Below are 19,646 nucleotides of genomic sequence, written 5' to 3' on the forward strand. Positions count from 1 at the left end.
CACACACCCTAGACATTTACACACATTCAAATGCTCACAAACTACACACACACACACACACACACATACACACACATACACACACACACACACACACACACACACACACACACACACAGGAAGCCACAAATTCCCACCACAATGTACCCACAACAAAGTCCTTACCAGAAATAATACTGTTGTTATTTGGACTTTTAGCTCCCAAACTATAATCTAAATAATTCCATTTCTTTCTTATAAGTTACCTAGCCTCAGTTATTTTGTTACAGTTCCAGAAATCCTAATATAGATGGCTCCTTCATAGCACCTACTATATTCTAATCTCACACACTTATGACTCACACACTTCTTGTGGATGGCCTCTGGATGTGGCCCCATGCAAAGTCAAAATTTAATAAAATCATTGTAGAAGGCTAAATGCCTACTACATTCAGTATAGGGAAGAGATTAAGCATGAAATTTGCCTTCACATATCTTATCATTCAGGAAGGATACTTATATTAATTAAATCATAATCATATAAAGAGCAGAATTCCATATGCGTGTATAACATCCGGACCCAGCCACCTATTTCAAAGCTGCCCCAAGGAAATGGAAAACAGATTGAAATCTGAAGAAACAAGACAGGAGTTTATCTGATGGGAGGTGAAAAAGAGCCAGCACCCAGGAGGCAGACAGACTGCCCACAGTCTTCTGTCTGCAGAGTTAGGAAGCCCTGGGCGCGCTGAAGAAAAGCCGCTCCTCAGAGGTGACTGTGACATTTACTGGAGGGCTGAGAGCTGCAGCTCACAGTGTTCCACTTGCTCTGAGAAGTTCCAGTAGCTGGGCCCCCCATAGTCACCCACTCAGTGCACAGTGAGAGATCCTTGAGTCTGATCGCATTCCCAACATTGTCAAACCTGGCCTTTTCCCTTGAATTGACCTTATTTTTAAAATGTGTATGGTGTGTGTGCGTGTGTGTGTGTGTGTGTGTGTGTGTGTGTGTGTGTGTGTAAACTTTGAGGGGGAGGACACATATACCAATTTACATGCATGGAGAGCAGAGTCAGTTCTCTCCTTCTACCGTATGGGTCCCAAGGATTGTACTCCCATCATCAAGGATTACACCCTTCCACACACTGAACCATCCCTGAACTGATTCTTTAAACGGCAATGAGAGAAAAGGATTGTATGAGAGAGGTCAATATTTTATAAACATGTGCCATCTACCAAACATGCTTAGAAGCCTGATATAAATTATCTTCAAGGAAAGGATTATCGACACACGTGAGGGAACTGGGCCCCAGCAAGGTTAAGTAGCTTGCTCTATGAGACACCAGTAAGAAGGAATTGCAACAAGCTTACCAACCCTGTCTCTCTGGTAATAAGCCCTATATTAAACGCTGCAGCCAATAACAGGGCAGAGGAAAAATACACTAGGCTAGTGGTTCCCGAGTGTAGTCCTGAAATCAGCGACATCAGTGCTCAACCTCAGGACTTAAAAATACAGATTCTTGAGCCCTTCATCACCCTTTCAGCTTCCTGGGCCAGGAATTCTGGGGGCAACCTGCCAGTGAACCCCAATTCTGAGAACCAGTGCACTAGGTTAGTGTGTGGCAGAGCAGCTGAAGAAAGGCCTTTAAAGCCCCACTTAATATTTTTGGAACGTCTCTCCTCCAAACATAGACCGTGCCTTGGGGCTGCCTCTAAGGAAGGCACTTCCCCTGGTACTGTGAACGTGCCCTTGGCAACAGTAGACCAGCTGTTGTTCTGCACACAGATGTTTTTGCTGTGATGTAAAAACAACCCAGCAGAGCCCTGGCCCCAAGGTTGGGGGGCTAACAGTATGTACATTTTCCATTCCCCAGGAGACAGGCAAGCCCAGGAGGAATAAAAAGAGACTTCCTGTCCCTTTGTACTTATTTAAAAAAAAAAAGGCTTCAAAGCTCAAAAGAGGGTTCCCACCACCCTTAATAAAGAAATCCAGTCAGCCCCACCCTGACCCCAGACAGAGCCAAAGCATCCCTAGGGATGCATAAGTCAATTGCTGTGGTGCCTTTTGGAGTAAAATTAGTAACAGAAACCTCATTTGGAGGAACTTGGTAGCAAGACTGTCCCTGTGATGGGCAGAGGGAATTGTGGAAAAGAGATGGGGGTGAGGGTAGGGGTTGTTGCTGGAAGGGAGCAGGCATGGCAGTTGCTAGCCAGCACACTGGGTCCACCTGGGGCACTGGGTCTGAGCCTAAGGAGGTGTCTGAGGAAATGCCTTTTGTTACAGAAGGTGGTGGGCCACCTCTCATCACCCTGCCAGGCCTCAAATAAACTCAAGGTCCCTCACACCCCCGAAAATGCCCATCTCAGGACCTGTGACCTACTCTGCTGTGCCCAAAGGAGGCTGCCCTCGGGGAATTGCAGAAGTGAGGTCATAATGTTGCCTTGTCACCCGCTCCAGACAGGTGTCAAATGTCAACTTGCTGCCAGAACGGATCTGAGGGCAGCAGCAACCACCACAGAAACTTTACTTTGGATGGAAGTCTGAAGGCAGAAGGAGGCTGACCTTTGAATTTTCCAGCACAGCCTTGACAAGTTCAGAGAAGAAAGTAGGTTAAGTGGGAAGTGAAAGCCATCAATCACTTCATTCTCCAGTGAGGGACAGAAAGGAAAGGCTGGGTAATGCCCACAGGAAACATGCTTGCTTCTCGGCTCACTGAAGGGGCATGCCCACTAGCAAATGCTCAATCTCCTCGTTATTTATATGGTCACAAAAGAAAGACTGAGAAGAAAAAGACTTTTATTTCTCACCAAGCACTCACCGCAGGTGTTTCTCTTTCTTGTCTTGAATAGTCAGGGCTGGGGAGTGGGGGTGGGGCTTGTTTTTCTAGGCTTTTGTGTGTGAGTTTCTTGTTGATGGCCTTGGGGTTTTGTCTGTCTTTGTTATTTTTCCAGCGGGTCCTAGTCACAGAAAACAGCCAGGGTTCTAAATGAATACTTTTCTGTAAAAAAGGCTCATGTGACCATGTGTGACTTGTGAATTATACCGAAATGGTTACAGAAAGACTAGATGCCAAGACTTCAATGGATGCTAAAAAGCCAGGTGAGGGCTGGTGAGATGGCTGGTCAGTCCAGTCTACTAGAGGACCTGAGTTTGGATGCCAATGGCTTATCAACGCTGCTCACACCTGCCTGTAACTCCAGCTCTAGGGGATCTAGTGCCCTCTTCTGGTCTCTTTGAGCACTGCACCTATGTGTACAAACACACATATATATACACATAGTTAAAATGAAAATTAAAGCTTTATTTTAAAAAACCTAACAAGTTAATGGGGCTGGAGAGACAACTCAGTGACTAAGAGCACTGGCTGCTCTTCCAGAAGACCAAGGTTTGATTCCTAGCACCTACATGATATCATACAACCGTCTGTAACTCCACCTCCAGGATACCCAACAGACCCTTCTTGCCTCTGTGGGCATTTGCACACTCATGCACATATAGGTGAACAAACATACATAATTAAAAATAAAAATAGAAAAAATAATAGCATCATAAATGATATTTTGGCATTTTCCCCCCAAATCAACATGCAAACTTATAGAAATCATTTAGTGGTGGGAAGAGAACATTGCTGTCAGGTGTCTGGTGTCTGCCTTCCCTAGTGGGGAGGGCCAGGTTCCTGCATGCTTGCCAGCCACCTCTGACTGCATCCTGTTGGTGGCAGCTGCTGCTTTTCATTATTCGATTCTCTGGCAGTTTCATACATGTGCATAATGACTTTTAGTCATCTTATGCTCCTCCCACTGAAACCCTTCTTCTCCCCAACAAGAGCCCTTCCTATTTCTGGGTCTTCCTTTGTGTGTGAACCACTCAGTCTAATTAGAGTTGCTTGCATGGGCATGGGTAGAAGGATATTTCCTGAAGCAGGGGCAACTTGTCAGTGGCTACACTATTACAGATGATGGTAGCAACTCCCCAGGCGACCATTCACTTCCATTAATCCTGCAGGGAAGGGTGGGACCTCATGGGCCCCTCCCACACACTTGATGAATATTGACAGGCCTGATCTCTGGCAGCTCTTGTTAGGTAACCACATGAAGGCAATGTGTAGACTGGAGTTTTCCTGTGTCCCAAAGCTGTTCAGTCCCAAATAAACACACAGAGGTTTAATTATAAGCTGTTAGGTCTATGGCCCAGGCTTATTACTAACTAGCTCACTCATCTTAAATTAAGCCATTTCTATTAATCCATATATCACCACATGTCTTGTGGCTTTACCCGAGTTCCATTACATCATGCTTCTCAGGAGGCAGCTCACAGCAAAACCTCTGACTCTACTTTTCTTCTCCCTGTATTCCTCTTGGATTTCCCACCTGGCTGTCTCCTGTCTTGCCATAGGTCAAAGCAGCTTCTTTATTAACCAATGGTAGCAGCATATATTCACAGTGTACAGAAAGACCATCTCACAGCAGCAACAGCTGTGTCATGTCCAGAAGATATCTGTTTGCTGCTCATTCCCCAGCTTCTGGCTCTGACATTCTTTCTGTTCCCTCCTCCCTGAGCCTTGGAGAGGATGACAGAGTTGTCCCATTTAGGGATAAATATGACTCCAGCCTTCTTGATCCCAAAGAAGCTCAAATAAAATGCTATTACCACACTCTTTCTGGGTCTGTCTCCTCCCACCCTTTCTTGGTGTCTGCCCTAGGGCAATCAATCTACCTCACAGTGCAGAAAGAACAAGACTACCTCAAACAAGGCAGATGACAGACCTGTTCGTGATCTTCCACGTGAAAATCACACTGTTTCCCCAATTGTCTACTGAGGGCTCATGTTCTAATGCCAACATTTCTCATCACAGGCATTGAGTAGTCCCTTGCAGAGAGTTGTACAGGGTTTTACCAATTCCATCCTGTCTCTTCTGAGTCCTAGGGAGGCTGAGAAGACCTGTGTTGCCTCCAGAGTACAAATCTCCGGGTTCCTTGGAGTGAAGATTCTCTCTCTGCAATCTTCCCCTGGGTGGGTTAGGACACTGGGAATAGGGGCAGCTGGGGACACAGTAGAAAGCACGGTAGGATTTCATGTTGCTGATCAGCGCATCAGCCTGTCACTAAGGTAAGTGATTCCTTTCTAAACAGCATCCCTAAGAAAGAAGTGGGGTCAGGGAGACAGCTCCGGAGGTAAAAGCTCTGAACGTACAAGTCTGAGTCAGTCCCCAGAACCCATGTAAAATCCAGGTGTGATGGTGCCCATCTGTTACCTCAGCACACCGCAAGTGAGATGGCAGATGAGGACAGGAGAATCAGATAGCTGGAGTGTGCAGTGGGGCAGAAACCTACGCCCAAAGTTGCCCTTTGACCTCCACATGCTTCATATGGAACATGCACACCAACACACACACACACATACACACACACACACACACACACACACACACACACTTTTAATTTTTTAAAAAAACTTTCCTGTATGTGTATGGGTATTTTGCCTGCAGGTATGTCTGTGTACTTGTTTGCACACCTGCTACCACAGACATTAGAAAATCGTACCAGATGCTCTGGAACCGGAGTTACAGAAAGTTGTGAACCACCATGACTTGGGAATCCAACCCAGGTCTTTTGGAAGAACAATAAAATGAAGAAATAGGTAGTTTAAGTATTATCTGAAGTATCCTTTAAACCCAGAATTTTCTTATGTCAAAGCTCTTTTCCTAGTAAGATGAAAGTGATGAAGCTGCCTTCTTAGAATACCCAAGAAGTGAAACAAAATATAGATAAATTAACATTGCATCTTGTCAAAGTCTGACTGTTAATATTTTACCCTGGGGTCTTTAGAGAACTACAGATGTTTATGCTTCTTCCTAAGCTGGTGTGTTTCACTTAATCATCCATAGAAATGATTTCCTTAGATGACATGCCTGGAGATTCAGGTGTAATTGCCTCATTAATCTGAACACTTTTTATATATTTGTGTGTATGTATGTGTGTGTTTGTGTGTATGTATGTATGTATGTATGTGTTTGTGTGTATGTGTGTATATATGTGTGTGTTTGTGTGTATGTATGTATGTATGTGTTTGTGTGTGTGTATATGTGTTTGTGTGTATGTATGTATGTATGTGTTTGTGTGTGTGTATATGTGTTTGTGTGTGTATGTGTGTGTATATGTGTTCGTGTGTATGTGTGTATATATGTGTTTGTGTGTATGTGTGTATGTATGTGTTTGTGTGTATGTGTGTACATGTGTTTGTGTGTGTGTGCATGCACATGTACACAAGCATGCACATGCCACAGTGCATGTGTGCAGGTCAGAGGACCTTGAATATCAGTTCTCAACGTCCACTTGTGGAAACAGTTTCCTGTTCTCTGGCCTGCCAGACTGTCTAACCCACAAGCTTCTAGAAATTCTCCTGATTCGGCCTCTCAACTCTTTGAAGGAATGCTGGTATTGCAGATGGGCCCTACTCTGATTAGCTTTATGTGGGTTCTGGGAACCTCAACTCGGGTCTGTCTGCCTTCATTATAAGTATTTTTCCTCTTTCTGGTCTTTGTTCTGATATTCCTTACAGAGACACCACCAGACAGATTCCTCAGGAAACACCCTTCATCCCAGGGTGGCCTCACCATGCAGGGTGAGATAAAGACAGCATGCGTCTCCATCAGCCATGCTTGGAGTCATCTGGGAAGCACCTGTTGAGACCCCCTAGGAGTAATTATTCCTTCTGCCAGGCAGAACAAGGAAATAGCCCTGGATAACGGCAATCTGTCTGAGGCATGGCTAAATCTGCGCCTACTTTCTGATTGCTTACTTCAGCCAGAAAACAGGAGGGGTTTTCTTTGTTTGTTTTTTATCTGTCTTGTCCCAGAGGTGCACAGTGTTGTTTTAAAAATAATAAACAGGCTGGGCGGTGGTGGTACATGCCTTTAATCCCAGCACTCAGGAGGCAGAGGCAGGCAGATCTCTCTGAGTTTGAGGCCAGCCTGGGCTACAGAGTGAGTTCCAGGGAAGGCACAAAGACAGAGAAACCCTGTCTTGGAAAGCCAAATAAACAAACAAACAAACAAACAAATAAATAAATAAATAAATAAATAAATGAAATAATGATAAGTGGTGGCGCTGGTTACCAGGAGAAAAGGTCATGAGACATGACAAAGTCCAGTATCAGAGCTTTATTAGGGGTTGGGGGGGAGACAAAAGAACCAGGCCTGGGGAAGAAGCACGTGGAGAGAGGGAGGGTGGGGGTGAGAGGAGAGAACAGAAAAGAGAGAGAAGGAGTCTGTGTCTGGCTTTTTAAGGATTCCTGTACCCATGCGCAGGTGGGCTTAGGGAGCTACGCCACGCATGCGCTGATTGTATGACTGTGCTGCCCTCATTTGGGCAATCACGCAGCACACGGATGATGTAAGATGCAACACCCCAAGACAAGGAAGGAAAGCAAAGTCCTGGTTTCCAAGGCCTTGTTAGTGGTTTATCATTTCACAAGCCTAAAAGAAAAAAGCACTATAACTTAAAAGTCTGTGACTAGAAAACACAGGGAATTCCAGATTTCTATCCCCCAAATTCCCTGAGTATCACCCCAATTTGCGTAAACTAGGAACTTCTATGCGTTCCTTTATTTTTTGTTATTTTTTTTTTCATTTTAGAAAGAGTTACACGTAGCCCAGACTGGCTTGGAGCTCGATTAGACAAGGCTGTCCTTGAGTTCCCAATCCTCCTGCCTCTACCTCCTAAGTGCTGAGATTTCAGGCATATTCCACCATACGCACCTGAAGCAAGAGTTTTTAAAATTGCATTTTTTAAAAAAAGATTTATTTATTATTTCTTATGTACATTGGAGTTTTGCCTGCATCTATGTCTGTGTGAGGAGGCCAAATCCACTGGAATTGGAGTTACAGACAGTTGTGAATTGCCATGTGAGTGCTGGGAGTTGAACCCAGGTCCTTTGGAAGAGCGGCCAGGGCTCTTAACCCCTGAGCCATCTCTCCAGCCCAAAATTACATTTTTTTTTTTTTTTGTGTGTGTGTGTGTGTGTGTGTGTGTGTGTGTGTGTGTGTGTCTGAGGGGGTGAGAGTGTGTGCACACTGAACATTATGTTCAAAGGTAAAGTATTTATCTAGCATTCTTTCTTTTTATCCCAACAAAAGTGAGTTTGGTTTGTCTGAATGGTTTCGTTAAATAAGTCTACAAAGGTTACCAACTGAAGCACAAGGCACAATCCTACAAGAAGTGCACCATCCGGAGTTAGTGCAAAATGTACTGTTAGTGCACCACCCAAAGCTAGTGCAAAATGTACTGTTAGTGCACCACCCAGAGTTAGTGCAAAATGTAGTTAGTGCACCACCCAGAGCTAGTGCAATATGTACTGTTAGTGCATCACCCAGAGTTAGTGCAACACCCAGAATTAGTGCAACGCCTAGAGTTAGTGTAAAATGTACTGTCAGTGTAACACCCAGAGTTAGTACAAAACGTACTGTTAGTACAACACCTGGAGTTAGTGCAAAATGTATTCTTAGTGCAACACCCAGAGTTAGTGCAAAATGCACTGTTAGTGCAACACCCAGAATCAGTGCAACACCCAAAGCTAGTGCAACACCCAGAGTTAGTGTAAAATGTACTGTCAGTGCAACACCCAGAGTTAGTACAAAACGTACTGTTAGTTCAACACCTGGAGTTAGTGCAAAATGTACAGTGAATGGCTGCTGAGACACCCCAAGGTTTGAATTCAGTTTTAAATGGTATACATTGTTAACATAAGGAAAACATTTATAATTGGGAAAGTTCTTTTTAAATGTGGAAAAGGGCACTCTATTATCTAGCATGCTTGAGGTCCTAGGTTCAATTCTAGCACTGTAGTTAAACCAAGGAAGTAGAATGGGTGCCTACTTCTGCTGCACACCCGGGATTAACTCGCTGGGTTAGACACCAACTGATTAGTAAGTGTACCTGTTATAAGCACCGGCACTATGCTGGCTGTTACAGAAATCAGGTTTTAGAGATGGCTCAGCAGTTAAAAGTTAAGTTGCTGCTCTTGTAGAGGACTGGAGTTGATTCCCAGCACCCACATTGGTCAGCCCACAACTGCCTGTATCTCCAGCTTCAAGGGTTCCGATGCCCTTTTCTGACCTCTTGGGGCCTGCAATTACATAGCATATATTCACATAGACACATACACCTAATGAGAAATAAAAATAAATATTTTTAAAAAGAAAGAAAAACAGAGGAGGTTAAAAATGTATTTTCACCTTAAATGCACATTTGATGAAAAAGTATGATCACAGATGAAATGTGAGTGAGCAAAATGAAACGATATCCAATTAAGATGTTTGATATCTCATGTCACTTGTTAGGGGAATCATCTCAATGTTGATACAACATTACTTCTGTTCATTCAATTCCTTAGCTCCAACTACCCCTTCCTAAACAGGATTCTATGACTGGAGGATTTCCCACCAAGCTGGCTCCTCTCTGTATTGTTTATCTTAAAGCTTTTAGATAACCATTCCTTTTATTTTTTTAATCTTAGCCTTGTAGCTGAAGTTTTCTCCAGTCCTGCCTGGCCCATGGTCAGGACAAGTCTCTCTCACCCGCCAGTCCCACAGCCACTTAGACCCAAGTAAAAATGCAGAGACTTATATTGTTTACCAACTGTATGGCCATGGCAGGCTTTTTGTTATCTAGTTCTTATATCTTAAATTAACCCATATCTATTAGTCTATAAGTTGCTACATGGCTCATGGCCTACTGGTACCTTACATCATGCTTACAACATGGCGGGCAGCTGGCAGCGTATCTCTGACTCAGCCTTCCACCTCCCAGAATTCTTCTCTCTCCTTGTCCCACCTTGTTCCTGCCTGGCTACTGGCCAATCAGTGTTTTATTTATTAATCAATCAGAGCAACACATTTAACATACAGAATATCCCACAGCACTTCCCCTTTTCTTTTTGTCAAAAAGGAAGGTTTTAACTTTCACATAGCAAAATTACAGATAATAAAATAATTATCAAGCAAGAATTATAGTTATAATCCCTAATCTATTTATAATAACTAGCCTATTTGTTAATGATTAAATATTTATTTAACACAGGCATACAAATGTAATAAAAGAACAAATAAACATTTAACTGTCAAATTGAAGATATTAATTTAAAAAAACCCTTTACATTTTATTTTTGTTAACAAAATGTCTAAATCATAATTTTCGGTTTTGTTTCATAGTGTGGAGCCTGATCCCAGGGTCTCATGTACAGCAGGTTAAGTGCTGCACTTGGCCAGAAGTGTCATTAAGATGACTTACCAGCTCAGATTGCCACAGTTACTAGTACACTAACAGGTCACTCAAGGCTGAACTAGTTTCCTAAAGGGCCAAAACGTATTGACTAAATAGGCTTTTGTCAGTTAATTGAGGTAAATCTTAATATTGGGAAACCAAGTGAAATAAATATTTAAAACTGTATTTTGCTGAACAGTATGAATTTAAAAGCAAAACAGAAGAGTTACAAAACCAGAAGCAGTAGATGGTATAAGTGAAAGAAGTCTCACATTGGTTTGTGCAGCCAATTTGTTATCTTACTGCTTAAGAGATATTAAGGTTTCAGAAATCCTTTTGAATTTATTATTCAACAAATAGAACACACTACACAGAATATTAAAGCCACTACCAACAAAAATAAATAAATAAACAAATAAACTTTTACCCAGCAATGTATTACAGGTTTCTTAACAAATCTTTCTTTCTTTCATGAAGCTGAGAAAGGGTACAGAGAGAATACAACAAATGGTTTCTGAAAGAAAGATTTTTCCACTTAGTTACAAGTTCTGCTTTCTGATTTATACACAGCATCCTGGTCCACAAACGATGGAATGACTTTTAGAGAGGGAATTAGATTGGGCTAAAGAAATACAGGGTGAAACTAAAGTCCTCAATGGAACTGGTGAGTGACCCAACTACAAATAAATGGATGAGGAAAATGTGTAGGAAATGTTGGCTTGTTACCGTATTTTCCTTCTCTTCCTCCTTTTTTCTTTCTTTCTGTGTATTTTTTTCAGATGCATTCATCTTCTAAGATTGCCTTCCCTGTTTTTTTAGGGAGAAATAACCTCACTATTATCTGTTCCTTTAGTATTTTAACAAAGCCTACAGAAACCCCACAGTACATTCAAAGCTAATACTAAAAGTCTGAGTGAAAATAACAGAGATGTGAGCTCTGATCAGTGCACTCTTTTTCTGGGAGTAAGTTCCCTAGTAGTGCAGGTGGAGGAGTCTCTCTCAGATTGTTCACACAGGATGAGACATGTTTGCTTTGACAAATGGGGAAACTTCTTCCATGTTAACATGTGAAGGGTAAATGCTTTCTTTCTGAGGTTTAACTGCCTTATGAGCTTTATTTATTCACATGCCACATCACTGCACCACATACTGTAGGTATGTGTCCTGTTTCTAATACTTTATATATGATCAGCAAAGGAAAAGCACACCAATATAAATATTAAAATCTCTTGAAAATGCCATTTCTCTATACATATACAAACCACAACCCAAAGTCCAACCTGGAACCTAGTCACTGACTTTCTGTTGAGTGAGTCAAAGTTTGAAAGAGTTCTAATTCACACATAGGCTAAACAGATATTCTGGAAATAAGTCTAGAGACTGCATGTACTCTGAGTTCATCTGCTTTCTAAATTATGAAAGCATAAAATGAATATGACTTCTCCATTCATAACACAGACCCATAAGAAGTCAGGATGCAAAAAATGACTGCATCTCCTTTGATAAGCAGCACTCATGATAGAGAGATGCAAAGGTTAACTGAGTCTTCACATTCACTGCAGCTTACTTTCTCTTTTAAATTACTAAAAATGCTGACTATAGAAAACAGTAAACATATTTTCCATGAGTTTATACATTTTGATTATCAGATAGAATAAATTAATTAGGATTTCATTATTAAAAATAGGAGATTTATTTGTAAACGTAATACCTTTACTATGTACCTTTACATCCAGAGACTGTACAAGTATTGATGGTACTGGCTTATCTAACATTCAAAGGTGCACTCTTCTTACTAACACAAAAGGCTGGCTCTTATTCCCACTCTAAACTCTTTCCTACCATGAAGAAATCTCACTGTACTTGCATGGAGACTGGAGCACTTGACAGACAGGTGTTTGGGACAACAAAAAAGAATCATTACATGTTTTTTCTCTTCTCATTTAGAGAACTGAAGATAAGAATACTAATTCTAGTATTACAAGCAAAGTCTAAACATTAGAAAAAGGAGAGAATATGACAAAATGCTTCAAAATACATGCATGAGGTGGATGGAGATAACTTGTATGTTCATGTGTGGCAGGTTCTGGACAAAACTTTTCAGTCTTTAATCTTCAGATTCATATTTTGCCAGTCTTTTCCGTAGATCTTTGATTTGGTCATTCTTTTTGGTGAGAATCTCTTTCATGTTTCAATAAGCTGCTGTTTGTTGAAATTTCTTTTCTAACTCCTTTTCAGCCATGCTTAGCTGCTCCTGTACTCTGAGGAGGTTATGTTTGGCTGCTGCTAGGTTCTCCTCCAAAGACTTTTGGTTTTCTGTCTTGTCATTAAGTGTTTTCTGAAATTCATTCTTAAGAGCTGCAACTCTGTTTTCCAAGTCATCCAAGTCATGGGCCTTTATAAAATTCTGTTGACTTCCTTGATCAAGCTGGAAATCTTCAGTCTTGACTTTAATTTCTCATTCTCTTGTTGAAGTCTTAAAATTTCCTTGTTCAGTAGTTCTGTTGTTCTGCCTTCACTAACTGTGCAAGTTTAGGCTTTGTGATATCTACAATGGGCTTTTTATTTGAAGATATAAATTCTGCTTTTTCAAATGCAGCAACTTGTTCTATTAATTCTCTGTTTTCAAGTTCAGAGATGTCCGTGTGTAGCTTTAGGTACCACTTCTCAGCTTGTGAGAAAAGCTGCCGCAGGAGTAGCACATTGGTGTAGGCTGTAGTGATGAGCTCAGACTCCACCTCACTGTGTACCACAGCCTGCAGCCCATCCAGGACTTCTGTGACCTCATCCATGGTGAAAGTCTCCTCCACCTGCTCTCTTTGAGGTCTTCAAAGCAGAAATCTACTGTTTTAAGCCTCAAGCCTCTTTTTGAATGAGCAAAATTCATGTAATTAATAATCTCATTTTGAGGTGCTCATTTAGACCCAACTCTGCCATGGCGGTGGCGGGATCCGACAATAACAAGCTTATTTGTATTTGGTAAAATTAAAGAAGATATCCTATCTATCTTATATTTGTGAGTCTAAGGTTTCATATCTAACTTATCTTTTATCATAACTAAGGAAAATTATAACTATCTAGTCTTCAACTTCATCAAAGAAGGATATACTATTACCTGAGAAATGGGAGAAGGATGCAAACAAATTTTGGGAGTCTTACAAGAGTAGACAGAGACAGCTGGCAGCCTGGACAGTCACCTAATGTTTTTCTGTAACATTGGGACATCTGTCTTCAGCTTACAGGCCTTAAGCCTCTCAGTCACTTCTCTCTGTGTCCTGTAGAATGTCTGGCAGTTTCCTCTGTGAAGCAGGAACCTGAAGGACTATTTCACCAAGCAAAGTTCAGTGGTCACCTTTCTATGGGTCCTGCATGTCCAGTCAATCAAACAGTCCAGGCAAGAACACTTCCTTACCCAAATGGCTATTTTTGCCAAGGTGAAGATAAAATCCATATGATGTGTCTTCAATGCCCATCCTCATCTCTGAAGTAAATTGGTGCTTCCAGGAGCAGACATGTCTCACTGTCCAGAAAGTCTAAATTTTTAAAACATTTTAAATGCCATATTCTGTAGGTCTTTGAAATATTTGAAGATTACCTACCTAATTAAATTATATATGTATATACCTAGAAAACAACATGGCTATAAGTTTGACTATCATAGAAGACTAATTATTAATCTGTATTTCTTAATTATCCATTACAATTTAAATGAGTTACATAAACATAATACCTCAAAAAAGAATAGTCATATATATACAGTATAACAAAATTAACTTTAAACTTGTATCAATAAACTAAAATCCATAGCAACGTAAAAGATTTAAACAAGTCGCTCTTTAAAAGCATGCCTGGTGCCCAAGGATGTCAGAGAAGGAAGGCATCAGATCCCATGGGGCTGGAGTTACAGCTATATGGGTGCTGGGAACCTAACTCAGGTCCTCTGAGAGAGTAACCAATGCTCTTAACCACTGAGCCATCTTTCCAGCCAATCATTCTTTACCAGATTCCAGAAATGTATTAATGAACGACCACAAGCAAAGGCCTTCCTTTGTTTAGAAGACACAGCAACCAATAAGATGACAGCATTCGTCGATGACACCTTCTTTCATCTTTGAATGTAGACTGCTATGGAGGAGAGCATGTGACCTTGGGAAAAGCAGTTATCATCTGCCGAGCTGTAGCAAGAACCTTATATAAGGGGCTGGAGAGATGGCTCAGAAGGGTAAGAGCACTGGTGCCTCTTTTAGAGGTCCTGAGTTCAATTCCCAGCAACCACATGGTGGCTCACAACCATCTACAATGAGATCTGATGCCCACTTCTGGCCTGCAGGCCGAACACTCAATGTATAATAATAAATAAATAAATCTTAAAAAAAAAAAAAAGAACCTTATATAAGATGGAGTCACAGCAGTGAGCGCCCACTCAAGAAAAATTTCAGGGTATGGAAATGGCTTACTGAGCAAATGACCTCTTGTACAAGCAGGAAGGCCTGAGTGTAGACTCCAGAACTCACAAAAAGCTGGATGTGGTGGTGTGTACATGTAATCCCAGCACAGCTGTGTAGTTTCAGATAATTCTGCCCATCATTCCCCTGCCTTCTTAACTTTCATCCACAGGTCAAGGAATCCAAGTTGGGTCCACTGCCAAATACGTCTTCAATTTTCCATTCTGGGACAGGGAAAAGACCACTGGTTGAGTCTACACACTCTGTAGACACACTGCAATCCTGAAACTGTCATGAGCTTCCAGGCATTGCCAGGTGTCATATGCTCCTGGTCTGTGTACCTGTGTCAGCTTGACCTCGACTCCCACCACCTTGGCATGCCTGGACTCAGTGTTTCTGTAGCATATGGTTAACTGACTGCTTCAGGGAAGTGTCGTGTCACCACAGTTTTGAACTCTTTTCCAAGAAACCTGATCACTCCATCATTGGGCTCTGTACTTGAAAACTGGCCTCATCTAAACCGGGATGGTAGGACACACTGTTGAGAAATCCTGCCTTTAGAATCTTGGCCATGCATCCTTGGCCCCCTTTGGTCTGAGAGGTTGAATGGTTTGCTTGTAGTCTGCTCTTTTGTCCCTAGTGCTATGGAGTTGTGTTAACAATCCCCACCCTTATCTGTGAGCCAGATCTCCCGATTGGTCCTTTGCTCTCGACCTTCCTCTTGGCAAATGCTACCACCTAGCTTCTAAGTATTAAGTGGAACCCCTGCAGCTGTTGTGTTGGGCTTCTCCTTTCTGTGCCCAAATCCACTGGCAATCTCTGCAATGACATCTCTGATTAGACACAACCTTCAGAAGCTACTCACCACTGAATTTCTTAATGATGCTGGAACTGACCTTATCAGTCCATATCTAAATGCTTTACTCAATAATATCATAACAACAGTTACCCAGTGAGTCTTCTGGCCATATGTCATCTACCATTGTCTTTTATTGTCTAGAAAGTGTCCATAACGATGTGGACAATAATGTATTTCCATTTTACTTTGTGGTAGGCTTTTTCCATTCTTCATTTAGGTTCTAAATCTTCTTGTATCATATTCATGCCATCCACAGCTGCCTTGATAGGATAACTCCCATATTCAAGAAGAATATGCCCCAAGAAACAGATCCTCCATCATTTAACTTGAATAACGTCACCCTTGAGGCAATCCTTACACGATCCAGTCCCACTTACAGTCTCCTGGCTTTGGTAGGACTGGTGGTGCTTCTTGTGGCCTACAACTTCTTCCCTTACCAGACCAAGCTCAGCCATCTGCCAAGTTGTTGTAATGTATCCTTAGGATTTGGCCTGTTGACCAGGAGAGAATCTGAAAAGGAGACATGAAGCACTTTACCCACTTTAGCTCTGGGACTGGCTTCTTTACCATCATGATAACTCCTCGTCTGCTATATTCCAATCTGGCAAGGAGGACTTGGATTCGGGCTAGTGACCCTCTTTAAACAGTGTCGAAGAGCGGTGACAACCAAAGGAACTGTGGACAGTACCACTTTCTGCATCTGTGGCAAGAGAGTCCTTCCGTGCTAAGGGGAGACTTAGGTGTCATGTCCCACTGCCACCACCTTCTCTCTTGATTATGTAGGGAGATGCAATGTCTAACGCAGGTGAGAACCTTTAGGATGCAAACTTTAGATCATTCCCACCTAACAGGCTGTGTACCTAGAAGCGAGGTGTTCTGTTTGGGAAACTATGTAGGTTAAAATTAAGGTATTTTGTTGAGTTGGGGAGAACTGGGGTGAGCTGTGGGAAGGTAGCCTAGATTTGGGAGACAGTTGCACAGTTTCAACCTTTCTTCTCTCAGTTGCTAAATGACTGAAAAAGTCTTTCAGCCCTACTGACCTTCTGTTTATCTAGAAATATGGGAGAGAGGCTATGATATACAAAGAGCCTCAAAATTCAGTGAGTGAAAAATTAGAATAGAAAATTAGAAAAGACAGATCTTCCACTAAATAAGATAAACAGATGCCAAAGGAGTGTATAAAAAGAGATTCAATACCATAAACCATCAGAGAAACACACACTAAATCAGCAGAATATACACTAAGGAGATGTGAGATCACTCGGTGGTTAAGGGCACCTACTACGTGTCTTCAGAGGAACTGGGTTCGATTCCCAGCGCCCATGTCAAGAGGTCCACAATTGCCTGTAACTGCAGCTCTGAGGGATCTGGTGTCCTCTTCTGGCCTTCCAGGCTCACTCACACATACATGCCTATACTCACACAAATAAATAAAAGAATGTAAAGAACCTAAGATGGCTTAAAAATTTTGAGGACATCAACAAATGCTGACAAGAATATGAGACTCATACACTGCTCCTGGGAATGTAAAATGGGACAGCCACTCAGAAAACAGGGCAACAATGTCCGCAGAAAGTCAAACACCTACCTACTAACTGACCCAGGAAACATATTCTTAAAAACATTTATTTCCAGATAAGTGAAAATGAAAAATTCTACATGTGAATTTTCATAGCAGATTGATTTGCAATCACCAGAAATAACCCAAACATCCTACAACGAGTGAGGAATTGGACAAACAGCACCAAATCAACGCTCTGGAATACTACCCCCAATAAAACTAGAAAACTATTCATAGAAGCAACAGCTTAGGTGGATAGCGAGAGAATCATGTTGGGAGGGAAATTTCAAACTTTGGTATGGTGTGTTTCACATAGAGGTACACGAATCTCCCCATAGGTGGCACAGGCTTGTGATCTTAACTACACAGGAGGCTGAGGCAGAAAGATTGCAAGTTCAAGGCATGCCTGTGTTGGACTAGGTTCATGGCTACTCTGGGCAACTTAGTTAGATTGTCTCAAAGTCAAAAGTTAACAGAAGGCTGGGAATATATCTCAGTGGTAGAGCACTTGCCTAGCATGTATAAATTCAATTCCTGGTGTGGCAACCAAAATGTCAATTAGTGGATAAAAATATCTACCTATAAGCACAATAAAAACTATGAAATCTGAATAAGTTTCATAGGGTCTATCTATGCCAATTTTCTGGTAGTGAAATTGTGTTGTAGTTACAGAAACTGCTGTCAACTACTAAAAACCGGTATGTATATCAATTATTTACTATCTAGTAGTAGTAATTGTGTGTGTGTGTGTGTGTGTGTGTGTGTGTGTGTGTGTGTGTGTGTGTGTGACTGCCTTACAAGATATGGTCCAGGTAGTTCAACAATGGCTGTAGTCTCATGATGGAAAGGCCAAGAATCCCGCCTGGAAGTCATTCAGTTCACAAAGTTGGGTGTCTCAGCAGTCCTCACCTGACACTGGAGAGCTGCTGCTGGAATCCTGACTATGGTGAAGGACTGTCTCAGCAACAGGAAGGATGCTGGTGCAAGTCTGGTGGGACGAGCAGGAAGAAGGAAAACTTTCCTTCCTTGTGTCCTGTTATCTGGGCTGCCATGAGAAGGTGGGGCCCAGATCTAGGATATGTCTTCCTGCTTCAAATAATCTGATTATGAAAATCCATCACAGGGCTGGAGATATGATGACCCAGTCATTAAAGGCTGGGCTCACAACCCAAACTATAAGAAAATCCCTCACAGGCATACCCAGCAGCTTGGGTTTTAGTTGATTCCAGATGTAGTCTGTTGACAACCAAGATTAGCCATCACAGAACCCAACTATGGTCCTCTGCAAGAGCAGTAGAGAGAAATTAACTGCCATTTCCTTAGCCCCTCTGTATCATTTATTAGAGCTGCATGTGAACCTGATTATCTCAAAAGTTAAAAAATAAATAAACCCTTGCATGAGAGATGGCTTCAGGGTTACAGATAATACATAAAAAAAAAAAAAAGACTTATCATCAACCTTCAACTCCAGGCATAGATTAATATAAAAATCCAGTGATTTCCTAATCCGTGTCAGACATTGTGCAGCCATGAAACAAATATGTATGTCCACGAAAGTCAAAAAGTCCATGGTGTGATGAGAAATCTTACCGCATCTCGAGGTTAAAGGAGAATGTCCTGCCTGATTAAGTGGGTTAAGAAAGGACCAGAAGAGGAAAACAGCCACATGGAGCTGAGGAGGAGGTTGGCCATTCCAGGAAGAGGAAATATGCTGGCGCTTTGCCAGGAAAGTAGTGGATTGGGGGTGTACAAGATCCCCAAATGAGTCTGGGAAAGCAGGGAGAGCCAGCTGGGGTGGGGTTCCCAACAGTACGGAGTGACACTAACCCCACAGCAATGCGACGACTTGGGAAGGTTCCAGACAGAGGTGACTGCAGCTGCAGAAGGAAATGAACTATTTTAGGACTGCTGATTACGATGGCAAGTTAGCGCAGGAATAGGTTACCAGCAGAGCTGGGGGAGCATTCTCTCGGAAGAAATCGAGTTGACTCTTAAGAAAGATAAATAACTTCACGTGGGAAAGTATGCAGGACAGAGCTGCAGGGGGCTGTAAAGTGGGTCAGGGTGTGGGAGCCAGGCACAAAGCAAGTGCAGCAGGTCTTGGTCCCTGGATCAGGCCCTTGGTAGCTAGCCGCTGTGCTCTTCTTGTAGGCGAGAAGAGCATTCTGGGAGCTAGCTGAGCATTTTTGACTTCCTCTTACAGGTGATAGATTGCTGGGTGATATGGCAGTTACCCTCTAGACTTGGTGACATCCTGCTGTGCACAGACCCCGGTTTAGGTGATCCTGTGTTGCTTGTCTGGTTTCCTCCTGATAATACAGTTCCAGGACCCCTGTCCTGGATGTGACTGTGTTCACTATCTCTTGCACAATGCCTGACACATAAGGAAAGAAATGGCTATAGCAGTCAGAAACTAAAAAATATAAACACCTCCCAAACAAATGAAGAGAGAAATCTGCATCTATCTCAGTAGATGATTATTTTCCTAGAGTGATGAGTGTGTGTAATAGTTGAGTCATTTGTAACAAAGAGAATTGGGAGGGAA

At 42.1% G+C, this 19,646-nt stretch overlaps 1 pseudogene; it reads right to left on the reverse strand.

Moving 5' to 3' along the window:
* Positions 1-12,295: 12,295 nt before the first annotated feature.
* On the reverse strand, positions 12,296-13,173 carry LOC118570070 (annotated as a pseudogene).
* Between the last annotated feature and the right edge of the window lie 6,473 nt (positions 13,174-19,646).

Source organism: Onychomys torridus, chromosome 18 (genome assembly GCF_903995425.1).
Source record: "Onychomys torridus chromosome 18, mOncTor1.1, whole genome shotgun sequence".
NCBI classification, from domain to species: domain Eukaryota; kingdom Metazoa; phylum Chordata; class Mammalia; order Rodentia; family Cricetidae; genus Onychomys; species Onychomys torridus.